General features: G+C 45.3%; 1 pseudogene; it reads left to right on the top strand.

Moving 5' to 3' along the window:
• Window positions 1-633: 633 nt before the first annotated feature.
• On the top strand, window positions 634-757 carry LOC115072452 (annotated as a pseudogene).
• Window positions 758-16,756: the final 15,999 nt, after the last annotated feature.

Below are 16,756 nucleotides of genomic sequence, written 5' to 3'. Positions count from 1 at the left end.
TGCCTGTGATGACTTGATGCACTTTAATTTGCCAGGGCAATCATTAATTGCATATGAAACAGTTGGTGTTTGGCTTTAAGGGAAGCTGATTGGGTCAGTCACCGAGTGTTTGGCTCAATGATCTACAGCTGGCTCTTTGCTCTAGCACTCCTGCTTTCTTTTCAAAAGCAGTCTCACTCAATGTTTTGGGGACCCCCTGAGGAAGAGACTGTGAAACATTGGGGTTTTAAATCTGTGTTTTCCTTTGGGCATTATAGCTTTAATTTTAATATTTTGGATAATAAAGAATGATTTTAAATTAAATTTTCGAGTCTGCCATCTGTGATTGTTTGGACTTTTTCCTCCTCTCTGGTGGTTCTTTGATTTAATGTTCTTCAAACAGGAGGAAAAGTAGGGTTAGAGCAGGAGAGGAGCAAGGGGCAGCTAAATAGTAAGTAAGCCCACAGAACTTAGAGAAACAGAGAAAGACTTTGACCGAAGTTGGTGGGAAAAGTTTGATGTTCAGAGTCAAAATCACAAAAGTGAATTCAGATGTAACTGTAGCTTCCTATCATCACCTCCTGATTTGACTTTGAGAAAGTAATTGCCAAGGTTATACCTTAATTTGCCCATCTGCTAGAGAAACATTTTAGTTTGCTTTCCTGTTACTATGCTAAACACTATGACCAAGGGCCTGGTGTGCAATGGCTGCAAGCAGCAAGCTCCTTGGTAGTGTATCTGCTTGTATGGGCTACCCTAAGGGACCTAGGAGACAGTTTTCTGATGGATATTTATGTCTCTGATCTCAATGCTATCCCCAATTTAGGCTCCATAAAGGTATGTGGGGTATCTCTGGGAAGCCCCAGGACACAGCAGATGGGGTTCACATTGGCCAGGTCATCATGTCCATCCACACCAAACTGCAGAATAAGAAACGTGATTGGTGCCCTACATAGAGCCAAGTTCAAGTTCCCTGGCTGCCAGAAGGGCCACGTCTTGAAGAAGAAGGGCTTAAATTGGGCATGGTGATGCATGCCTTTAATCCTAGGACCCAGGAGGCAGAGACAGGCAGATCTTTGTAAGATTGAGTTTGGCCTGGTCTACATAGCAAGTTCTAGGCCAGATGGGGCTACAGGGAGACATGTCTCAAAAAAAGAAGAAAAGAAAAAGAAGGAGGAGGAGGAAGAGGAGGAGGAAGAAAAGAGGGGCTTCACTAAGTTTAATGCAGATGAATTTGAAGACATGGGAACTGAAATGCAGCTTATCCTGATTGCTGTGGGTTCAAATATATTCCTAATCATGATCCTGTGGGCAAGTGGCTGGCCCTGAACTCCCCAGGGCTTCCACTGTGCTCAGTCCTGTACCCCACTAAATCATGTTCGGTAATAGATCTCGCATCCAGTCTGAAACAAACAAAACCAAAAACCCCACCATGACCAAAAGCAACTTGGGGTAGCAAAGTTTATCTTATACTTCTGGTCATCACTGAGGGAAGTCAGGACAGGAACTCAAGGCAGGAAGCTGAAGGCAAGAACCATGGAGGAACACTGCTTATTGGCTTGTTCTCTTTGACTTGCTCAGCTAGCTTTCTTACATAGGTCAAGCTCATCTGCCTGGGGTGGTGGGCCGGGACTGCCACATCAATCATCAATCAAGGCAATCTCTCACAAACATGGTCATAGGTCAATCTGATCAAGGAAATTCTTTAATTGAGGTTTTTTTTCTTCCTTACTAAGTCGTGTTAACTTGACCATAAAGACTAACTAGCATAAGAAGCAATTTTACTTATTTACTTATTTGTTTAGTTATTTATTTCGTAGTACTGGGATCAACTCCAGGGTCTCACACATGTTATAGGCATACTAGGCACAAGTGATTACTATGATTATTTGGAGGGGTGGTAATAGGGATTAAACCCAGGGCCTCAAACATGCTAGGTAAGCCTTCTACCATTGAGCTATATTCCTATCTTTCTTTTTACTTTCTTGAGACAGAATGTTACTAGGTTGCCCAAACTGGCCTTGAAATTACTCTGTAGTCAAAGCAGGCCTTGGATTTTCCATTCTCCTATCCCAGTCCCAAATAAAGCTGAAATTACAGTTCTGTGCCACCAGGCCCCATTCAGTATCAGTGATATTTTATATATATTTTTGTTTGTTTGTCTTTTTGAGACAGGGTCTCCTTGTAGCCCCAGCTGTCCTGGAACTCACTATGTAGACCAGGCTGGCCTTGAACTCACAAAGATCCACCTGCCTCTGCCTCCCAAGTGCTGGGATTAAAGGCATGTGCTACCACGCCCGGCTAGTGATATATGTATTTTTAAACTTTTATTTTTGTTATTTTATGTATATATGTATTATGTATGTATGGTGTGTGTGTGTGTGTGTGTGCCTGCCTATGTGGAGGTCAGAGGACAACTTTGTGGAGTCACTTCTCTCCTTTCACCTTTATGTGGGATCTGGGAATCAAAGTCAGGTCATCAGGCTTATACAAGTACTTTAACTTCTGAGTCATGCCAAGTTTTTTTTTTTTTTTTTTTTTTTTGATACAAAGGATTCATGTAGGCCAGCTGGTCTCAAACTTGCTATGTAGCCAAGGATGATCTTTAACTTCTGATTTTCCGCCTCTATCTCCTGAGTTTTGAGATTATATAGTATGCACCACCAATGCCTAATTGTGTTGCTGGGGATTTAACCTAGGACTTCATGTACACGAGGCAAGCACTCTTACCAACTGAGCCACATACCCAGCTCTTAAACCTGATTTTTAAATTAAGAATAACCCACTGAGATGTCCTTACACTTTCCATACTATTCATCTTCTGAGGACACTCATTTGAACCCAAGCACTATCATTGTTTATTGAAAGCTAAGAGAGTCTGAAGTGTCTTAAGTTAAGTCTGAGAAATCTCTACCTCCAAGTACGTTCTTCATGTTGTCAGTGAAACCCCGAGGAAGAATTTCCCCCCTTCCGAGGGAAGTGAGGACACATCATCCTCCCCACCGTAGACCATGGCATTAATGAGTCAGACAGACAGCACCACTGAACACACAGACAAATGCTGAGTGAATGCCAGGATAAAATGAAAAAGCACCTGCCAGCAGAGGGGTTGGGATGACGAGTGGGTTAGTGAGGGAAGGCGGGAGTATGGGGCTTACTCTGCAAAGCAAGAGACTCTTGAGCTTTGGTTTAATGGGAGGAAGTTTCTTACAGGGTCAAGTTTTGCATTTGGGAGAGAGGGAGTGTTTAAGGAGCAGTTCAGGGAAAACTTCCTATTTGAAAAGAAAAAAAAGCCTTAAGAGAAGACAACTTGGTGATAAGGCCCAAGAGAGGGGAAGAGGGAGCAGAAGGAGATGGTCAGAAGAAGGGCAGGAAAGCCACCTTCAAATGTTCCCTGACACAAGAACAGGCACGTAGGAAATGCTGGGGAGTTGCTAAAGGCCTGCCTATAGCTACCGTTAGATAAGAGGGGTTTTTTTTTTTTTTTTTTTTTTTTTGAGACAGGGTCTCCCTGTAGCCCCAGCTGGCCTGGAACTCACTTTGTAGACCAGCCTGGCCTCGAACTCACAGAGATCCACCTGCCTCTGCCTCCCAAGTGATGGGACTAGAGGCTTGCTCCACCATGCCCGGCTAGATAGGAGGGTTTTAAAATTTAGTTGGTGTCTCACTATGTAGCCCAGGTTGGCCTCCAACTCTTGATCCTCCTGCCTCAGTCTCCCCAGTGCTAGGATTACAGGTATGTCACTACACAGCAGTCTGGCAGGAGGCTTCATTAGCATCAGAATGGTTTCTTTTACATCTGCTGACTCCTGCTTTTATCAAATCAAGGTGGGGCTCCTAGCTATCTCTCTACACAGAGAAGGGTCAAGTTCATTGTTCCACAGGTCAGAGGGCAAAATGACCTTGAAAGTCAGGGAGGCTATCTCCATGGTCCTCAATGGGACAGAAGTTCAGGAAACAGGTATTTATCATATTTCTAAGATCTCACAGGACCATCTTTTGTTCCACATGACTCCAACTGAGAGATAAGTCTGGACTCTCAATCAATCTCTCTCTTTCTCTCTCTCACATACATACAGAGAGAGAGAGAGAGAAATTCGGTCTCCCCTTCTTCCTCTTTCACTCTAAAATTCCCTTTTTCCCTTAAGTAGATACAACCTGGTATCCCCCCAATAGTGGAAAACAGCCCCAACAAGTGCCTATGAAAAAAGCCTTTAAGACTCATGAATATTTAGCTCGTCCTCATGTAAAATATATGACTTTGTGTAAGGATCAGGCGAACGAGGTGCATGATTTTTTTCTGATTTATGGGCCTGGAGACGGATTATTCATAGCAGAGCAGCTGTGTGGAAAGATTCATCCGCTGCAAAATGTGATTGTACATCAGGCAGTGTGTGGGAACGGAGCTATGACTAATGGCTGCTTTACATATAAATGAGAAGGTTTGTGCTAGGAACTGTAAAAAAATACAATCACTCAGCTGACGGGCAGGCTCCTTATCGGGGATGCAGGAGAGGAACCACAGGAAAGGTAGGTAGGCAAATGGATGCCCCCCCCTCACTCGGGAAGCTGAGCCAGGTGGGGAGGACATAAGAGTGGAGAGAGGGGATGGGGAACTTTGGAGAAACAGTCTCCTTTCCTGGTTCCTCTGTACTTGGTCTCTGTATTTAACTTGACCTTCTAGGCTGCACTGCAAATGTGTCAGGCTGAGTGTCCCATCAGAAGTGCTACATTGCCCACACATCCAGAGGTGATAACCACAGTGCTGACTCTCCTGAGCTAAGCTATAGACTGCTTGAGGGTTCAGGTCCATTTCAGAAGTACCATATTCATTGGGACCTCTGAAGAGCTGAGTGAATCTGAGGCTTCCTTCTGCCACGCCTCAGTCTCTCTTGCTTTCTGTCTGTTCATCTCTCTTCTCTCTTTTAGCTGAGACAGACTGTCTAGACATTGCAGATGTGGACAGATGTTGGGTCTGTAATTTATAACAACGGCCTCCAGAAGGCAATTCCAATTTGTTTCGGTAAGGCTTTGAGTTACAGGCAGAAAAAAATGCCCTGTAAATACCGTTGGCTTACATGGTAACTACACCAAGGGTTTACTTAGTGAACAATCACTAACTACAGCATAATTACATATCCCTGCAGATTACTGGAGAATTTAGTGTCACTGAGCAGGCAATGACCACCAAACCCAGTTTCTGGCTTTGGGAGGACCTGGAGAACAAGGGAGTTGACCCACACTAAATAGGAATTTATGTCTATTTCTTCAAATTATCAATTAGCCTCTAGAGGGGACCCTTTTAGTTTTATCTACATCATAGAAAACCCTTCATAGCAAGCTGCAGGCAAGTGGATACTGGTTGTTTCTTTCTACGGATACAGGTTTAGGCCCTGCAGTATCTATGGATACTCACAAAACCCTCAGACAAGCCGTGAGGCTGGCGATTAACTTCCCCATTATCATAATGGGCTGTGCACTCAGCAGCAGGGCTGAGGGGCACTGAGCCATCCTCACTTTGTCGTGGTGACCGATGACTCAACAGCTGTCCAGGCCAGCAATGAGGCTGACTGGACCACCCAACATCAATTTAATCCCTATGAAGACTCTTTTTTAATCTGATCATTATAATGGGAAATGGAAAAGGTGAATTTTTAAAATACTTTTTCCAGAACTTCAGGCTGATTCTTGCTACCATCTGGGGTGGTATGAGTGTAGGGGGAGCAAGACACTGGTGCCAAGGCTAATCATACACAAAGGAGTAAGCTAACCTTCATCACAGTGCTGGCAGCAGAAGCCACATTTGCACTGGAGGTCTGTCATTCCTGAGAATTCTGACCAGCTGGTCCCTCTGGGATTAGGGGATCAATGTTGGCTGGCAGCTGGGAGCTCAGGCTTCTCTGGATGTATAGGGTTGCAGCTGAAATAGCCATCAAGGTATCATTTGTGTCAGGCTGGGTGTAGGGGAAAAGGTGGGGGGTGCGAATACAGGGGGCAGAGAAATGTGGAAATCAAATAAACACATTGGTTGGATACCAATTTTTAATCCATTGCCAGCTTCTGGCTTATTTGTTTCATATAATCACCCCCCCAACACCTGTCCATAGACCATCAAATAAACTTGAGCTTAATACACCTCTAGGCATAGACCCCTAGGTTTCCAAAGATTCTGAAACAAATGCCTCAGGCCACTTTAAGGACAGATATTGCCTGGAGAATCTTGATTCTTTAAGACTATCAGTTGTGTGCTCTCTCATTCCCCTCCCTGGCTTATGGTATGCTGGGTATCCATCCAACTTGAGTTATAGCTTACTTCACCTGAAGAAGCAAGTCTTCTTTGGAATGTCTGCAACAACACAGCACCAAACACTAGCTGGGACAGGCTACCTGGACCACAAGAAGGGAGTTAGGATTATAACCCAATCTATACTTACTTGGCAAGTACTTGCCACCAACTGTGATCTCAGTCTGGTCTAGGAAGAGAGGTGTTTGCTGTATAGGATGGGTTTAGGAAGCAATTTGTGTCTTTTTTGTTTTGCTTTGATAGTTTTGGTTTTTTGTTTGTTTGTTTGAGACAGAGTCTCCCTATAGCCCCAGCTGGCCTGGAACTTGCTATGTAGGCAAGGCTGGCTTCGATCTCAGAGCTCTTCCTGCCTCTGCCTCCCAAGTGCTGAAATTAAAGGCATGTGCCACGATGCCTGGTCAATTTGTGTCTTAAAAATTTAAAGTTTTGCCGGGTGTGGTGGCGCATACCTTTAATTACAGCACTTGGGAGGCAGAGCCAGGCAGATCTTTGTGAGTTCAAGGCCAGCCTGGTCTACATAGTGAATTCAGGTTAGCTGGGACTACAGGGAGACCCTATCTCAAAAAGACAAACAAAAAAAAAAAAAAAAAAAAAAAAAAAAAAAAAGAAAGAAAGAAATTTAGTTTTCACTGGGGACGATGGCAGATGCCTTTAGTCCCAGCACTTGGATGGCAGAGGCAGGAGGATCTCAGTGAGCTTCAGGCCAGCTGGTGCTACAGGAAGACACTGTCTCAAAAAGACCAAAAAAAAAAAAATAAATAAAAAAGTTTAAAGTTTTCAGCCTGGGTTGCATGGTGAATTCAAAGTCAGGTGGGGAGACAGTGAAACTCTATCTTAAACAACCAAAAAGAAAGTCTGTGGCTCTGTGGATGTTGCTCAGTGGGTGAGAGTGCTTACCTAGTATGTAAGAAGAAGCCTTGGGTTCCATTCTCAATACCACACAAAACAGGTGTGTTGGCATATGCCTATAATCCCAGCATTTAGGAGGTAAAGGCAGGAGGATCAGAAGTTCAAGGTTATCCTCAGCTGTATAGTAAGAGACAGCCTATACTATAGGAGACCTTGTCTCAAAAACTAAAAAGTTTTAAGGTTTGAGCCAGGCATGGTAGCACATGCCCTGTACTCTCAACACTTAGTAGGCTGAGGTAGAAGGATCACAAATTCAAGGACAGCCTAGGCTACATAGTGTAACCATGATCTTCTCACCACCAGAACAAATAGGGAGAAGTTTAAGGTTTGGGATGCAATGTCCAATGAGATTCCTGAGATTTATTTTTATGGAGACTTTAAAAAATACAAGTGTACGCTCCCTGCCAGGGACCTGTGAGACTGTCATCCTTCCGTCCTTCCGAGATGTGATGATGATAGCCAGGAGCCTTCTAACTCCAGAGATGCTTTTCAGGGCACCAAGCCTCGTACAGCTCCCTGGCAATAGTGGGTGTGGGTACTTGTACTTGCCACCCTAGAAGGACTGTGGATAGAAGACGGGGATGCCCTCTGGTCAAGGAGGACAAATGAGTTATCACAATGCTAATAACAAACATGACTAGAGAGGTTATTGTGTGCAAAACATAGATTATCTCCTTGATGATATATCTATGCATTAAAAAAAAAAAAGTTACCCACTTCCAGACAGCAGAGCTGCCCTCAAATAAGAAGAAGCACGTGGCACACAATCCCATTCTGTGTTCTGAGCATTAGCTGGAAGGTTGAGAATAGTTTCTAGGTGTGGAGGATAAAAGCGAGTGGGAAAGGCAGCTATGGGGATGCCTAGCCATAGGTATCTGCAAAGAGAGAGCTTCAAAGTGCAGACTTGGGTACTGCAGCTCAGGAGGGAAGAAACCACTGGACTATGAGAGAGATATTCAAAGGATGGACTTACATGTGTAAGTATGTGCATGAATGTATGTATACATAAAACATGCATATGCACACCTGTGTATCACTTGGTGCATAGACAGTTTTGAATGAATGAAAAAGGACCACATATTTCAAGCACAAGGAATATATTTCAAGAGATGCTCAATTCCTTTTTATTTTTCTGAGATATGGTCTCCCTGTAGCCCCAGCTGGCCTGGAATTCATTGTGTAGGCCAAGCTGGCCTAGAACTCACAGAGATCTGCCTGCCTCTGCCTCCCAAGTGCTGGGATTAAAGGTGTGTACTATCACTTGAGATATTCAGTTCTGTATACACAGCAGTGGGGTTCTATCTCCCACTAGGTTTTATTTTGCAGGCCTCTTGAGGGGCTAATCCAAGCCTGGGGTGTTGGAGGAAGAGTGAAAAGGATGGGGAGGGACTCACCTTTAGGTATTTCACAATGACTTAAGGTCGATCTTAGGTGTCTACATTTAATCATCTGCCACAGCTGGGCCTGATACCTGAGAAGTCCACATGTATCTACAGTAAAGTCTGCCTAGGGGAACACACAGATGGGGAGCCCAACAACAGGCATTTTTCTTTTTCTCCTCCTTCTCCTTCTCCTTCTCCTTCTCTTCCTTCTCCTCCTCTTCCTCCTCTTCTTCCTCCCCCCCTTCTTCTTCTTCTTCTTTGGTCTTTTTGAGACAGGATCTCCCTGTAGCCCCAGATGTCCTGGCACTCGCTATGTAGACCAGGCTGGCCTTGAACTCACAGAGATCTGCCTGTCTCTGCCTCTGGACTAAAGGCATGGGCCACCACACCTGGCAACATCAGATATTTTTCTAATACTGACCCTGAAGATTCCAAATTAGTTTTTTCAGAATACAGTAGAAGGCCAGGGCTTTGGGGCCAGGAAGCCTAGGATTGAGTTCTAGCCTTTCTAGAACTGTTTTTTAGCTTCCCATCCATTCATCCACTCAATAAATGTTTAGTGAGCAGCCATCATGTGCTAGGTATGTGCCCTCTTTTAGGCAAACTGTTCAAATTCAGCTATTTTCAATTTCCTCATCTCCAAGACAAGAATAATATATCTACATGTCATAGCTGTATGCAGTTGACAATAAATGCTTGTTATTATCACTAGTAAGAATGTTCTAATTATAACTCTCTAATAATGTCTCTTTTATTTGCTGACATTTCCTCCCTAAGATGATTGATCTACAACTGGGGGAATTTGGGCAAGAATTTTGTAAGACCCCAGGGGATCAATCACTTCTTGTAGATAACTTTGACAGTGGATGAGGATGATTCTTTTCTGGTACAAGACAGCCCAGGACAGGTTCGACCCCATAGTTGTCTTCTTTATTTATCTCTCTCCCTAAACTGTGAGCTCTTCATTGTGTTTTCACATGTTTAGCATGGTGGCCACAGTGCCTATGAAAGTACCACACAAAAGGCAAATGTGGGGCTGGAGAAATGACCCAGCAGTTAAGAACATGTGCTGCTTTTCCAGGGGACAAAGTTTGGTCCCCTATACCCATATTGGGTGGCCCACAACCACCTGTAACTCTAGCTCCAGAGGACTCAATGCCCTCTTCTGACTTCTGAAGGCACCTGCACTCATGTGCACATACCCACATACAGAATGCACACATACATTTAATTTAAAATAATTTTCTTAACCTTTAAAAAAAAAAAGACTGGAGAGATGGCTCTCAGTTAAGATTACTGGTTGCTTTTCTAGAGGACCTGCACAGTTCAGTTCCCAGCACCCACATGGCAGCTAACCATCTGTAACTTCACTTCAAGGGGATCCGATGCCCTCTTCTGGCCTCCTTCACAATACAGGTGCACTTACATGCAGACAAAACACTCAAACACATAAAATAAAAATAATTTTTTAGCTGTACGTGGTGGTGCACGCCTTTAATCCCAGCACTCAGGAGGCTGAGACAGGTAGATCTCTATGAGTTCAAGGCCAGCCTGCTCTACACAGTGAGTTCTAAGACAACCACCTTTCTCAAAAAGACCAATAGATAAATAAATAATTGTTTTTTTTAAAAAAGACAGATGTTGCTGGATGAATAAAGGAAGGTGTAGGGTTTCTAATATTGAAATGGTCCTGCAGGCCTCTCATTTCTTCATTCAATAAATATTATCCATCACCTTCAACATCTCTGGGATATTATGTTAGGTGTGAAAACATAATAATAAGTGAAACAGACAGGGTCCCTGCCCATGTGGAGTTCAGAGTCCAGAAGGAGAATACAGGCTATAATCAAATAGTTACAAAAGGGAGCAAATAATGCTAAGAAAGTGTATGAAGGAGGGAGAGCTGACCAAATCTGAGTAGCCACAAGGCTTTTCCAGGGCACAGCATGTTGACTGACACCTGAAGTGGGAGCTGGAGTTAAGTCATGCTGGGTTGTGGATGAACTGGTATTGCTGCTGTTGCTAGGAAAGTCTCTTCCAGTTGCTGCTTCCAGCATAGCACATCCAGACATCAGGAGGTGAACACGGCTGGAGCATGGTATGTAAGCTGGAGAGGTAGGTTCTGGTCTTTTTCCCAAGAGCAAGAGGGTACCACTGTAGGGCTTTAAGTTCAGAGATGGTAATGGTGTTGAATTCTCTAGGCAGTGACTTTGGAATGGGACAGGGGAAGGGGAGGGGAAATAGAGGCTAGAATGAGCCATGTGGGTTAGAGTGAGTTGAAAGAGCTTACTCCTGATAGTTTGGGGCCTGCAACTGCAGATGGAGGTGAGGGAGGAGCACGGATAACTCCTAGGTTTGTAAATTTGCTCTGAGCATCTATCTGCTCCTTGAAGACTTTTATGACAGGTCTCCCTTCTCATTCACTGATGAGTTCAGTTCTGATGGTCTTCAGAAGTAGGCGGATCTCCATTTCCAGAAGATGAAGAATGGACCAGGAGCCCTACTGACCCTGGGAGGTGCTTACAAGGTCATTTTCCCCCAAGCAAACCCCTTGCCATTTAGGCACACACATTCATCTCCCCAACTCACCCAAACTGGAACACATGGACTCTCCATTTCTTACTCCTCAGATCTGCATAGACTTCCAAACACTCCCACAGGCTACTGCCCTTATTTATCCTCCTCTCCTCAAAGCCTCCATGCCCCTCCTTTCCTCTCACTCCTCTTGACTCCCCCGCTACCCCCCCACCGCCGTATCCCAGCCCCTGCCTCCCTCTACTTCCACTTCACCCTATTAAGAAACGACCACCCCACAGAAGCCCCTGCCCCTGGCGGCTGCTCCCTGTGCCCCGCCCTCTCTCCCTCCTCCTGCTCCTCTCCCTGACAGATGCCTCAGAGCCCCGGGCCGCAGTTAAGGTGACGAGATGCAGCAATTCTTTATGAACATTTCATTCCTGCTCGCTACACGACGTAAATTAGATGGTGTGTTACATTCGGGCAATAAGAGAGATATGTCACCACGACGCTGGCCCATTGGATGGAGAGGGTAATCCTGCCGTGAATTTCATTACTGCTTTTATATAGACAGAATTAGCTCGGTGACAGCGAGCCTGATTGTCTTTCACTAGGGGTTTGGCGAAGAGCTGAAAGGATTTCACCCTGATGTGCACACTACTGAGTGACCCCGCTCACCAGCGGCTCCACTGATTGCTTTGCACCTTGCAGACACCACAACTGGCTCACCCTCTTGGCCTGCCTCTCCGCTCCATCCCCCGCCCCCCAGCCCACCCCTGGCTTTCTCTCGAAGCAAGAAGAGACCTAATGGAGGAGTCACAAGGTCATGAAGGGAAATGAGGGCGGGGGAGGGGGCAGGGTGGCAGAGATAAAAACAAAGCATAAAAAATGCCTTTCTGACCAGGCCCTCCTGACTGGGTGCTGGGTCATTCAGTCTTGCCTGCCCAGGAATGGGTAAGAAAGACGATGTCCCTCTGGGCAGGGTCTCCTCAGCAGTGACCATGCAGCTTTCTTTAGGCTCCTGTCTCTTGCCTGTGTCTTTAGAATGGATTTTCTTCCTATTCTCACCCCTCATATTTGACTGAGTCATCCCACAACTTTATGCATAACACTCATCAGAGACATCCCCAATCCCTAGTAGCCTAAATGGCGCCTGCACCAGCAACCTGCAAAAAAACCCACACTAAAGATTTCCTTCCCTAGATCTGTTCTCATGGGGTGACTGGTCCTGAGAGAGCCAGGCCGGCCCCTCCCTGTTATTAGCTTTGGATTTCTGTCCACTCCGTCCCTCACCTCTGTTGACCCTTCAGCCATGGGCTTCTGGCAGGCCTTTTCTGAGGCAGCTGGCTCCTCCTGGATTTAGCCAGGGAGGGTGACATTGCTAGGCCCTTGTTCACCACTGTGGTTCTTTCCAACAGCTCCTAGCAAGATCCTCTGGGGTTTCATTCCTTGGGGGTTTAGGGACCAAGGGTGGAACAGACAGTATAATCTCCTCCAAGCCTCTTTTTCTTTTGTTCAATCCCACACATCTGTCAAGAAAGTTTCTCTTGTGACCCAGAGCAGTCAGGGAGGGATTAAGGTCACAGTCTCTACTTTTCAGAGGGGGTGGGGCCTTCTGGAAGACTGGTATAGGGTCATGCTGGCAAGTCTCCTAGGGATGTCAACTGAGTCAACTGAGCTCCCTCATTAGCCCCCACCCAGCTATCTGAGCTCCAGGACAGGGTTCCTAGTTTTGTTTTCTTACCTCCAAAATGGGAATATTAGCTACTGTGATGGGTACAACAGTGCAACAGTGCTGAAAGTCATTTCCAGTTATTCCCTGCCGTTACCTGTCAGCCTGCCTTGGCCTTGCCTCTGCTGTACAAGCTACCTTGCTTACAATCGCATCCCTTTCCCAGTACAGCCTGCGCCTGTGACTGGTACTATGGGCACAGGAAGACTCCATCATTTCTCACCAGGTCAGGACACTTATGAGGAGCCATCCTGGCTCCTGTGGTTGGCTAAAGTCTCTCTGGAGACCGAGGCACAGCCCAGCTTCTCCCTCTGTCCATTTCTGCATCTTTCCAGTTTCTTCTCAGTACTGCAAGGTAGAATTCTTCCACAGAATGCTTCCTCTCTGTCAGCTTCTAGAACTAACCCAAGAACAGTTCCTCATCAATGAAGCCTCTACAGGATGAAAGTAGTATGTAAAGTATAGTGTCGTGAGAGATACAGGGGCTGTCCTTGACCATCCTGGCCAACATCTGCACAAGCCTGGTGACCTGATTTGGTCCCTGAATCCCACATAAAGTTGGAAGGAGAGAACCAACTCCACAAGATTGTCCTCTGACCTCCACATAGCACAGTGGCACATGCCCCTCTCCCCAGGGATAAGGAGGAGGCTGGCAGTGCTCCACTCCTGGCAATACTGTTAGTCTTCTAACTAACAGCCTGGGCTCACAGCTTTATCAGCCTTTTGGAATGAATGGCTTGTGGAAGCCTTGATTATGAGCAAGCGCTCTGCCCTGGGCTTGCCCTTAGCTTTGACTGGGAGCCAGGCTTCACAGGCCTGCAATGGCCTAGGTTTCTTCCTCTGGAGCTTTCTATGCGAGGCTGCAGATGCTGAGCAGAGCCTGGGAGCTGGGGGGTAGAGTTTCTCACCCCACCCCCACCCTTGCCTGACGTCACAGCCCTCACTTCCTGACACTAATTGGTTGCCTTGGAAACAAGTTCCTTAAAGTGTAGGATGACTTAATGTGATTGGAGGGAGAGCATCAGGAACCAGTCTTGTCACAAAGAATGCACAGAGACCCACAGCATCAAGTAGAAGCTGCCCAGAGTTCATCTCTGTCCATGGCACACTTCTCTAGTCTGCAAGAAGAGTTTTCCAGTTCAGAAAAATGCCATCAGCATTGGTGGCCCAGATTTCTTAGCTTCTTGGGACCTTAGTTAGGATCATACAAAGGGAATTCTAATTCATCATGCCTGCCATTTCCTACTTTATTTGGGAGTTTTTCTTGCTTTTGAATGGGGGAGATCTTATGGCAAAGTCATAGTCTAAGGCACCAACAAACAACCCAAAAAAACAAAAAAACAAACAAAAAAAAAAAACCCTGTCACTTACCCTGGAACAAGTGGATATCAGAAGTTACATGGGCTTTCTCTTTCAGTGCCAGATCAGACATGCTCTCTTCTAAGAAACTGTCATTAATTAGCCAATCTCCCACTTACTCTCATCTACACACACACACACACACACACACACACACCACCACCACCACCACCTACTCCAGAGCTTATGTAGTTTTTCAGTCATTCATTCAACAAATGCTTACCCAACTCTGTAATATTACTGAGCCTACACCAAGCCCAAAGTGTACCTCCAGGAGTTGATAGGGCTCTGCCCTTCCAGAGCTCACCGTGTGTATCTTATACCATGTCCTTCAATGCTCACATGTTCATTCTTTACTAAGTATCTCAGGTTTTCATTTTTTAGATTCTGGCTGCCCAGCATGGCAAGCTCTCCGAATGGTGATAGGCTGAGGTGCAATTGCCTGCTATCCTCTCAACTCACGGGGTTTGGAGAAGGAAAAATGTTGAGCATGTTAATACCCATCCTTGTTGCTACTAAACCCCAAGATTTCAGACCCCTTGGTATCCCATGTTGCTATATTGGTTTCTAAACCCAAATTATAGTCAAAGGCCAATGAGCTGGCTCAGTGGTTTAAGGCAGTTGCCATCAAGCCTGATGACCTAAGTTTGATCTCTGGGACCTACATGATAGAAGGAAAGAACCAATTCCCACAAGTTTTCCTCTGACCTCCACATGTGTGTGTCATGGTACAAACAACCCTCATCCTGCCCCACAAATGAATAACTGTAATTTTGAAAAAATCTTTTTTTTTTTTTTGATTTTTTTGAGACAGGGTCTCCCTGTAGCTCCAGCTGTCCTGGAACTCACTATGTAGACCAGGCTGGCCTTGAACTCACAGAGATCCACCTGCCTCTGCCTCCCGAATGCTGGGATTAAAGGCGTGCACCACCACGCCCAGCCAAAATCTTTTTTTTTTAAGTTCAGATTATAAGCTACAACTTCCCACTAGTTTTTCAAAGGCCAAGGAGCAGTGGAATGAATAAGACTTGAGGATGACAACAGAAAGGTATCCTCCTGCTGTGTGTTCCCAGGAGTTCATGCACAGACACCAGACACACAGTCATGATTCTGTGCACTCCTGTCCTTTTGTCATGTTTATGCACATTTCTTGGTTAGGACCAGTCATTGTGACTCCTCCTAAATTAACCAGTGCAGAGGTGTGGGCATGTGTGTGATTCTACTTATGAACGTGAATAAGCATGTGTTCAGGGGAAGGAGGTTTTAAGGGTATGTCTGTGTGCGTGTGTGTGTGTGTGTGTGTGTGTGTGTGTGTGTTTCCAAATGCTTGGCTTTTTTCAAAATGGCTTAGAGCACTACTGTCATTTATGGGGTTTAAAATGTCAGAACAGGGCCCGAGGGGAGGCAGGGGAGATTAAACTGCGAACAGTGAAGGTTATAGATGACGTTTCTGATAGGCTGACAGGCAGACTCAAATGATGCTGCACTTTAGCAATCATTTAAACACACACAGACACACACACACCAGTTCAGCTCTCCATATTTTAATGGCATGTTCTGAAGGCTAAAATAATAAAAGCCCATGTCTAGAAAACCACAGCTTTGCTCTCAGAACCTACTGTGCAGCTAGCCTACCTATACCTACCTATGCAACACATGCACCTATTGCCTCATATATATAGTGCGTTTAGTTTGTTGTTGTTATTTTGTAGTTCAAACTGTATGTAACTGAGAATGACCTTGAACTTCTGGTTCTTCAGCCTCCTTTTCCTGAGTGCTGGGATCATAGGCATGCACCATCACACCTGGTTTATGCAGTGCTGGAGATAGAGCCCAGGGTACAAACAACAAACAAACAAAAAACCTTGTCACTTTGTGTATGTTACGAAAGCACTCAACCAACAGAGCTACATCCCCAGTCCTCTTTGTATAGTTTAATTCCACCACATTTCCATATAATGCCTAATTAACAAAATAGTATAATTATATAATCAACAGTATGCATCACAGCCGATAGTCCATCTGAACTTAATAATTTGTATAATATATTTGGCAAGGTTCAGATTCCTGTTTTATCGAGCTAAGGAAATGGAGGCTTAGTGAAGTCTGGTATGTTGGCCAAGACCACCCAACTAGAAAAAAACAAGGCTAGGGTTATTTTTATATTCGTCCAGAGTGCCTCCCCCACTTTAAGAGACAAGGCCTTCTTATGTAGTCCAGGCTAGGCTTCACTACATAACCCAAGCTGGCCTTGAACTCTTGATCCTTCTGCCTCAGCCTCCCAAGTGCTATGATTATAGCCTTCTATCAAGCACAGGTTCCAGAGTCCTACACATTAAAACTAGCTACAAAGGATTGCCAGGTGTGGTGGCGAAAGCCTGGCACTCAGGAAGCAGTCCTAGCACTCGGGAGGCAGAGGTAGGTGGAGCTCTGTGAGTTCAAGGCAAGCCTGTTCTACATAGTGAGTTCTAGGCGAGCTGGGGCTGCAGGGAAACCCTGTCTCAAAAAAAAGAGAATTAACTGGAAAGCATTAAAACCCATCAATACATAGGCCTCCTCCCAGAGACTCTGATCCAA

This window comes from Nannospalax galili, unplaced genomic scaffold (genome assembly GCF_000622305.1).
Source record: "Nannospalax galili isolate Female #2095 unplaced genomic scaffold, S.galili_v1.0 scaffold161, whole genome shotgun sequence".
In the NCBI taxonomy this organism is placed as follows: domain Eukaryota; kingdom Metazoa; phylum Chordata; class Mammalia; order Rodentia; family Spalacidae; genus Nannospalax; species Nannospalax galili.
The sequence above is the reverse complement of the archived record's forward strand: the minus strand, read 5'-3'. Positions and strand labels throughout refer to the sequence as shown.